At 39.6% G+C, this 9195-nt stretch overlaps 1 protein-coding gene across 2 annotated transcripts in view; it reads right to left on the minus strand.

Annotated features, from left to right (window-relative positions):
• The window catches only part of DENND4C (DENN domain containing 4C), a 70076-nt gene extending 61249 nt beyond the window's left edge, over positions 1 to 8827 (minus strand). The window contains exon 1 of one of the 2 annotated variants that reach the window (XM_027722332.2): positions 8650 to 8827. The gene's annotated coding sequence lies outside the window, so the exon portion shown is untranslated. Of the gene's footprint in view, positions 1 to 8209; positions 8291 to 8649 lie in introns of those variants that run through there. The other variant, XM_027722333.2, reaches the window with a different exon arrangement.
• Positions 8828 to 9195: the final 368 nt, after the last annotated feature.

Here is a 9195-nt window from a genome sequence, read left to right on the forward strand (position 1 = left end):
ATGAAGCTACCACAAACATAAAAAATGCATAAAGACCTTAGGCAGGAGCATGGTTCCTGAAAACTTATGCCTTCAGTTTTCGTAAGTATTTCTGTACTGTCAAATGTTTAGCTAAATTTTCTAAAGACAAGCTATTTACTTAGTATCTATACTACTCTCCCCATTCCTGGAAAATCTGACTTGTATTTTTTTTTCTTTTCTCTTAAAATTTTCAACCACTTCTGACACAAACAAGACATCTGATGTTTACATAGAAACTTAGCACAAAACCAATAAATCTTTTTTCTCTCCAAATTCCATAATATGTGTAAAGAAACTCTTGTTTCCAGCCCTTAAAAGCCCTTCGTTACCAACTCTTGCTTCCTGCTGTGCTCACTTATATTTCTGAATATATATACTCAGGAGAACTAAACACCTGAATCCATTAAATCCCATATTTCAGTATTCTGAATGTACGTTAAATTGAGCTCATCAGAATATTAAAATGGTGTGTAACGCAAGAACTTCTGAAGAAAATAATCACAAAAGATAATATACTAAAAAGGTACTACTTATACAGACATAAGTATCAATACATATTTTCCTCAAACATGAAAAAAGCTATCAAGGGATGGCAAGCTTGAGATTCTCTTCACGAAGTCCTATCACACACCAGATGTGATAATTGTGAAGTCTAATGTTATATCTATTTTGAGCCTTCTTATTATATCACCACATGACACTCGAAATATCTATACTGTATTACTCAACGCACTGTGGAGTTGTCAGACAAAACACTTACAGGGAACCTGATTTTCTGGGATAAGCTACACAGACTTTAGCCAGTAAAAGAAGTGCTTAAGTTAAATCATCACTAAGAGTATACCATCCATTTCGGTCATAATTTAACACATGCATTTGTCTTCCTATTTAAAATATTCTTTATGCATGCTTTTATGTATTTTTGTTGTTTTGATCCATAATATTTTTAGTGATTTATTAATATGTTTAAAATAAAAAACTGTTTCCTAAAGCAGGCCATGAAAATTGTGGATATAATTCACAATTGTTAGCATTCTTATTTCTAATTTAACCATCTAGAAATGGATTGATTCAATTTACTTAGAGAACTGATCTTAGATTTTTCCAAATTGTTTCCAAATCCCAAGATTTGATCCCACATGATCTACAGAACAGCACAGTCCTAGTGCTCAGTTGCTGTGGCACGCACAAAACATTTGAGACCCTCTACATTCATTTCTCTGCATAAGGTGGAGGGCAATTCATAATTTCTACTTTTGCAAAAAAAAAAAAAAAAAAAAAAGAGAAAACACAAAAAAACCCCAAACAAAACCTAAAGCAAAACAGTAACAACACACCTATGCCAGCCCTCACAATCTTCTCCCAAGTATACATTAGTATACATAATTTTCCTCCTTGCATACTGCTCCACTTTACTGTGCACTTTAACATTCTACTGGCTCTTGGAAGAGGCAGGTGGGATGATAATCATGTTGTCAGAGGATTTACCTTAGAGGTGGGCTACCATCATTCAGTCCCTGCTTAAAAGAAAGGGCATCACACTGTCCTCTATGACATAGTTTTAATCCTTTACTTTTTTTTTTTTTTTTATTTCCTTCTTCCTTTGCCAGGTCTAGGGCACTATCAAAATTCCACACAGACAAGTAGAGTAGAGATATAAATGGAAATATTAGTTTTGCACTTAACAACCTGGACAACTTAAATGCAAAGTATTTCAGCTCACATATTTAATCCAGAAAGCATACCAGCTAAGGGTAAGATTTCAAAAAAGGTACAAGAGACAATTAGACATTTTAGGTTCAAAACAGTTTCCCTTCTCAGACTTGTGCATCACCTGACTACTAATATAACTAGAAAAACATTTTAATAGTACAGTAGTGACTTAGTAAATAATATCTTTTATTCCTAGCAGAATCAGTTGGATCAAAGAGACTAAGAAGGACAGGTTTTGAGATTAACAGTGCACATACACTGTACAACTGAATCACAGAAGAAAGAAGAAAAGCTGTATATGTCTTTATACAGGATTTGTTCTCTTTTCTTTAAAATAAACTGAAATGTCACATTAGTCATTACATTCATGGTGAATGAGTCATCATAACCCAAAAGAACTTCAGGCTTTCACACATCTTACAAGTAGATGTCTACAAAAAAAGTTCAAAGGAAAAATGCAGCAAAGTATATACATCAGAGTTTGAAATGACACTGTCTTTTAAGAAAGCAAAGGTCACATACTGTGCCTTTTTTCAAAGGTAAACTTGCTACTTGATGTACCCAATCCCGAACAACATACTCCTCCTTTTATTATAAGGTTTGGTCCTAGAACTGTACTAGCATAGCCAGAAGTCCACAAAAGAATTCTGCTCTTCAGAGACATATAAGTATTCTGGTAGAAGCCGCTTTGTAAGTATACCACTGCTAGCAAAACCTATTTTTTGTTTGCAAAGTCTGTTCTATTTGTGACTTGAGGTTTTTTATGCCAGTACAACTCCAAGTTTGCCTGTTTTTTTTTTATTAGTAGTGGAAAACTTCAGCGATATGTTTATACTATATGCACAAACATAATGAACAGTTCAGGGTACAGGGAGAATTACTACTTACTTACTGCTAAGGCATAACAAAAAGGGAAAAGAAAAAAAAAGCTAAGTGTAGATGCATCTCCAAGATCATGCAAGAACTTAAGGTCAGAAGAAACTCAAGTCTTTCACTGATGATTCTAACTGCAAGAATTCTCTTTAAGTCAAATAAATATTGTACAGGAGACATGTAGACTTGCTTTTTCTGGTTTCATCACAATTTTGAGAAAACAGGAACATATTTATGCTGTTAGGAAATTTGATCTTTTATGTCCTGCTTATCTTTTAATACTCAGAACTGAAAACAAACTTGGATATGAACAGTCAGAGACATATTGCTCCCAATCATTAGCAAACCACATCTATACATCACAGTGGTTTGTGACTTACAAAGCTTAAATAAAATTATTTGTATTCTTCCTCCTCCTGCAAGATCCAAATTTTACTCATAAATGTATGTGACATCTGCTCAGAAAACCAAACTTAACCTCACAGAAAACCAAACTTAACCTCACAGAAAACCAAACTTAACCTCACAGAAAACCAAACTTAACCTCACAGAAAACCAAACTTATCCTTCCCAGATTTTTTCCATAGGAACTGGAAGAGGAGCTTCAACAATAATTGAGAGCACCTAAAGTCAGACTTTCATCGGGAATTAGCCCTTAAAACGTAAATGGTGGATAACAGGGGAAGAAGGAAGCCTAGAAACATGAGTCCCCCTAGGCTAAAATTAACTTCTGTCAATACCGCTCTTCAGTCACATCTTTCGCAGTTTCAGAATCTTGGCAAGACCCGTATGTTTTACATACATTAAACATTTCTCAGGTTATCCACATCCTTGCAAGCATCTCCTCTGTAAAAGACACAGCTTATTTTTTAGGAGTCATTTTAAGGAAACCTGCAGAAGATATTATCTATGCCCCCCAAAAAACTCCACCTTGGCATACTTAAGTTCATATTACCTCCAAACACAACAGTCTTCTGCCACTTGCATCTAGATACCCAGCAGTTTACATTCTCATTACACTAATTACTTAAAATACGATTGTGAGATTTCAAGCTTAAGAAAATAAAGGCATAGGTACAAATTACTCTGTCGTCTAGGCATACTGCTGCTGGTATTTCCAAGGATGGCTGACTGATCAGCTATTGAGAACTGGTCGTACCAGTTTTCAGATTTTTGCGATAGGCCTATGCGATGATTAGAGTAACCAACTGAATAATCTGTTGCTGTGACTCAGCAGTTTACCTTATTGTTCCTTTCTATAACTTTCTGTTAGACTGAGATGGATATCCCATAGAAGCTTCAGGGCTTAACTACACACCTATAGATGCCTTGAGTTCTCCATTTTCCTGAAACATTAATTAAGTGCTTGAACTTCTTTTTCTTCATATGCTGCTCCTATGTAGCTGTTCTTTAGTTGTGGCTCTTTCTCCCAACTTTTATCCCTTTTTATGCACGCTTTTATTCCTTCCTAAAGCAGAATACACACATTACATAGACACAGCAGGAGGATATTTTACTCACAAGGCTTACACCTATGTCAGGTTTCTTATCCGGGTGACAGTATAGCTTCTTCACCAGATAATAGCAAAGAAGGCTGGAGCCATGTTATGTGACACCAGGAACAGCAGCAGTGGGTTGCTCAACAGGGAAGGAAAAAAAAAAGTCTTGCTTTCACCAGTCACAATGCCTCAACACTGCAAAGACTTGCAAAAGGGAAGAGTAGCACTGAAGAATTCATCAGTAGCTAGACTTCAGCTTACGCATTATTAATCAAAGGTTGTACTTAATTACAAAGACAAAAGCAATCACTGAAATATACAGGTTCAGAAAGAAAGCAAAAACATGGTGTTCTTTGACCCTTTGGTGATAGTTTTGTGGTTGAGCTGCAATTTGTTCACAAATGGAAAACACTTTCAAGATGAAGCTTCTACTGCTTTGGAGACTTGTAATTGTAATCTCAGCTTTTGCTGCCAGAACTGAACAACTTGATTTGCAAGTTAATCCTTGATTTACACTATTTTTAATATTTTTTAGGCAGAAAAACACATACTTGTAAAGCATCAAGTCTCCTTAAAGAGGTTTTTGAGACTAAAAGAAAGGAACTGAAGTGACACTAAATATGAAGACGAAAGCAGAGTAGAGGAAAACTGGCTCACTGCATTTAACTGAAACAGCAAATGGAATGTTTAATGACATGCAAGCCAACATTCACCAAGAACTCATGGGTACATTTTTACTGTTCTTTATATCAACAATCTTGAGTTTGCTGTTCTTAAAAAAAAACAACAACAAAAAAAATCACAGGCATAAATAGAGAACATAATTATAATCTTAGTAATTCTGAACACTGTTTTCAAGTTTCCTGTCTATCAAAGCAAACAGTAAACATAAGGACCACATTTACACCCTGAAGCACAGTGTAACTTTATTCCTAAAACTTCAGAATAAATCTGCATGCTCATATTTTGTGACAGAGCACTCACAAGAATAACTCACAAGAACATGAAACAGTCACATTGCACCAGAAGTCATAGTCCAGAAACAGCCTTGAATTAAGTCACTTCAGTTCTAATAACCATTTGCACAGAGGTCAGAGTTGTGAGCCTTTTATCTCCATAAATTTGCAGAATGAAAACATTCCCATTATGATCGTGGGGATTTAGTATTTTCAACACCACTACCTTTTTTATTGGATGGGAAAGAAGCATTATCACATTTCTGTACAACCAAGGGCAACAACTTCGAGAGAGGGACAATTTCTGTAGCAAACCAGAAGTTCAAAAGCAGATAAAAAAATCCCAGAACTTCAGTTTACAATCTGAAGCACTACAGGAGGAAAGCAGGTCTCATGATGCCCAGTGCAGCACACTGATTTTCATTTTACAGATTTGCATAAGCAGTATGGTCAACTACCTGGCAAGGCACATGGGAAGCAATTTACTAACTATGACTATGATACCCAAGAATTATTTTATAGGTCATGTACACCAAGGCCTTCGATATCTTGAATTTTATTCAAGAAAGCAGTATGCTGAAGGTGGGCAAACCTTGCCTTGGGATGACTAGCAAGCACAGGAAAAAAAAGTTCTATCAGATAACCTTCTACAGTGCAATCTACCGTTAAACAAAAAGATGCCACATTTAGAGCTTATAGGTGCTTTTTATTGTCATTTCAGTTAGAAGGGCATGAAACCCTTCTAAGTAAGAAGATCACCAAACATGCTAGCCTTTATAAATACTGCTCTGTGCCGATAACCTGCCATTGAAATCTACCTGAAAGCATAACAGTAAGACATAACAGTCAAATGACTACTATTTCCTCTTATGACTTTGCCAATATACCTGTCCTACCTCATTCTACCGAGTCTTTTCTCCTATTGTATTTTTAAGTAAACCCAGACAGTGCATCAAGATGAACATTTGAACATATTTGTCCTTAAAAGCATATTGAGGCTGAATTCCAAACTCAATTCTCTACTGGTCAAATACAGACCTAAGAAAGAACTAAGCTTAAAAAGGTACCATTTCAAGCACTATATTTCGACAATACATATTTCACTGCCACTCCAAACAAGAATTCAATACACGTTGAATCAGAGGAATGTTATCCATACCAACATTTAATATTCCAGTTTTGCTCGAGTTTTTTTTTGTTTGTTTCAATGAAAACCATGTAAACATCGATGGAAAGAAATCGCACACACGATCTTCAAATAAGCAAACAAATATGTAAGACGTGGTTCAAGAAGATGTCACTACTTTACTTCGGGCTATGGAGAGGCCAACCTTAACCTATGAATAAACAGCCAAATATAACATTATACTTATCCATAGGTATTTAAGAAAATGCCCATCTTAATTTATAAGATCTCTTTTTTTAAAAAGATCCAATTATTGAGAGTTTAGCAGTTAACAGGCATCAAGCTGTGCTAGTAACTGTTTTAACACAGAAGTCAGAAGTCATGTAGACAAACATTTCTGGTTTCTACTGAACTTTTTTCTTGCACTTCTCAAGACAGAAATGCATTATTAGCATTTAATATCCACTGGAATGGTAAAAAGCTGTCAATTCTTAAAAAAAATTCTTAAAAAAGACAGTCACATTTATAATAAAAGCATTCTCAAACTATCTAACAGTTTTGGGGTTTTTTACTTTGTGTCCTTTGTGCCAAGGATTTGAAATACGGCTAGTATGGTTAGTAACCTGGTTAATCACTTAAGTTTGGTCATGACTGCTTTTCACAAAAAAATACAAATACGAATTCTTTCATTTTCCAAACAGATATGAAGTAGTTTGCAATCCATCATTATTTTTTCCCCAAAGAACAGAACATTTACTGCCTCAACTCCTAACACGCCACTTAAAAAGAGAGATGTAAAAACTTTTACTAACTTTGTGTTTAGTCTACACAAAGAAATAGCCAATGAAACTAACAGCAAATAATTTTCTTTTTACTAACATATCCGTACTCAAAGGTATTTTGGTTAAAAACTTCATAGTAATCTAAGAAAATATTAGCGATGTCACACTAACACAGCTTGCAGAAAAAAAAAGAAAGATCAAATATCCTGTTTCTTTACAGGTTATGCCTTCATGCAGATACAAAAGCTTAGCCACAGGCATTATTTAGTATCAACACAACAGTCCATGTCTGCCATATGTTTGATCATCATGGCTAGGCTTCGTGAACGAAGATTTGGGAAGGGCTCTACCCACGTTTGTTGCAAGCGCATTGGTGGCTAAAAAGGCCAATACGAGATAGGCATGACCGGTTGCAAAAGGCACAGCAAAAAGACTCCTTAGGTGGTATATTCTGCAAGACACGATTCTTTCTGCGTTGTCTTTTCTCCTCGAGAGTGATCCTGCATGCTTTCTCAAAAGCATCAGCAGCATTATAGATGGTGTGTCTCCAGGCCTCCTGATTGGAGGCCAGAGTAGACCAGTTACGGTGATCAATATGTTTGAACTTAACAGCAAAAGACAACAGCATTAAAAAAACTGGTATAGACGAGACATTAAATTTAGATTTAATAAAATGTTCAGTTTTCACACGCTTTCTAAGATTGCAGCATCAACAATTATGTTAAATTGTGCTCTGAAAAATTTGAAAGACTGTGTTTGACATTAACAGCAAAGTTAATCAGCTTACATCATATTTAAAGCTTCTGTGACTATTACTTTTCACTGTTTGACAGATGAAGGCATATCACCAGATCCTGTCATCACACAGATTATATGGTCGTGCAGCAAAGACACATCAGATATTCTCAGATGATAGTATAGGCTGATTAAAAGTTACGGCTTAAGCTCTTCCTTTTGTGAAATCTGCAGAACTTTACGTTTCTTACTGATACGATCAATTACGGCGTGACTATGACCTACGGTGCCTTTATCACCAGGGTGCAGGATGGGGAGGGGAGGGACTGCCCCTGCTCTTCAAACACCCTTCCCACAGCCACGGCACCGCCGCTGACGGTCTCCATTTCGCCACAGACCCCCGTAAGGGTTAAACACGCTGACGACGGAGCTCAGGGGAGGAGTCGGGGTATGGAAAGGGAGAGAAAAATGGAGAAATAAAGAAGGCAGCTGCCGGGGACTCACCTGCAGCGGCTGCCACCTGCGCAGCCGGAGAGCCCCGCTCTCCCTCGGGCGGCTGCGGCCAACGGGAGCAGGGAAATTAACCATTATCATGATAATAATTAAAGTGAAAAAGCCCGGAAAGCGTCTCCGCCCCTCCCGGCCCGCGCGGTGCGGGGTAAGGACGATCCCTGGCACGGAAGCTCTGCTGGGGCAGAGCAGGAGCCCTTCTCAGGCAGCTCGGCGCCGGGGAACACCCCGAACCTCCTGCCTGTCCAGCGAGGAGGGAATTTTCCTCCCGACGCGTTCAGGAGAAGGCCGAGGAGTAGCGTGGAGAAGAGGGGTCCCCCGCCGGAGCCCCGCACTCCGCGGCAGGGGCGGTGGGAGGCGGGCGAGGTGCCGGGTCCAGCGCCGGCTCCTCGCCTGTCAGGCCCCCTCCGTCCGCTCCCTCCCGCCCCTCTCACCTGCCGCCGGCCCGCACGCCGACAGCTGCCCCTCGTACACGCCAGCAGAGGGGGCGCTCCCCGCCCCGAGCTTTTTCCCGCGCCCGCCGCTTCCTCAGGGACTGCCAGACACGCCGCCGCTCCTGTTTAGAGAGGAAGCGGCCACCATGTTACTTTCTCCCCCTCCAACGCCTACAGGCTGGTCCAGGGCCCGCCCCGAAAGGAGGCGGTGGCGCCGGGGCCGAGAAGCCGTGCTGCTGCGGCCAGGGGGCGCCGGCGGGAGCAGCCGGAGTAGCCTGTGGCCTGGTCCCGCCTACCGGGCACCTGTGGCGGGGAGGCGGAGTGGCTGGCCCGGCGTACCCTTTCAGGCCGGCAGCGGGGTGTGGATTACTCGGGGTGCCTGTGCGTCCGCTACGGCTTCTGTGAGGGTGTTGGGTTGTACCAGGAAAAAAGTAATGGCAGAAAGGGAACTTGGTATGTCAGACAATTACAGAAGATTCTGAGTTGGAAGGGACCCACAAGGATCATCGAGTCCAACTCAGCCCTGCACAGGACCATCCCCAAGAG

This window comes from Pipra filicauda, unplaced genomic scaffold (genome assembly GCF_003945595.2).
Source record: "Pipra filicauda isolate LSUMZ 115617 unplaced genomic scaffold, ASM394559v2 scaffold68_size4259465_pilon, whole genome shotgun sequence".
Lineage (NCBI taxonomy): Eukaryota > Metazoa > Chordata > Aves > Passeriformes > Pipridae > Pipra > Pipra filicauda.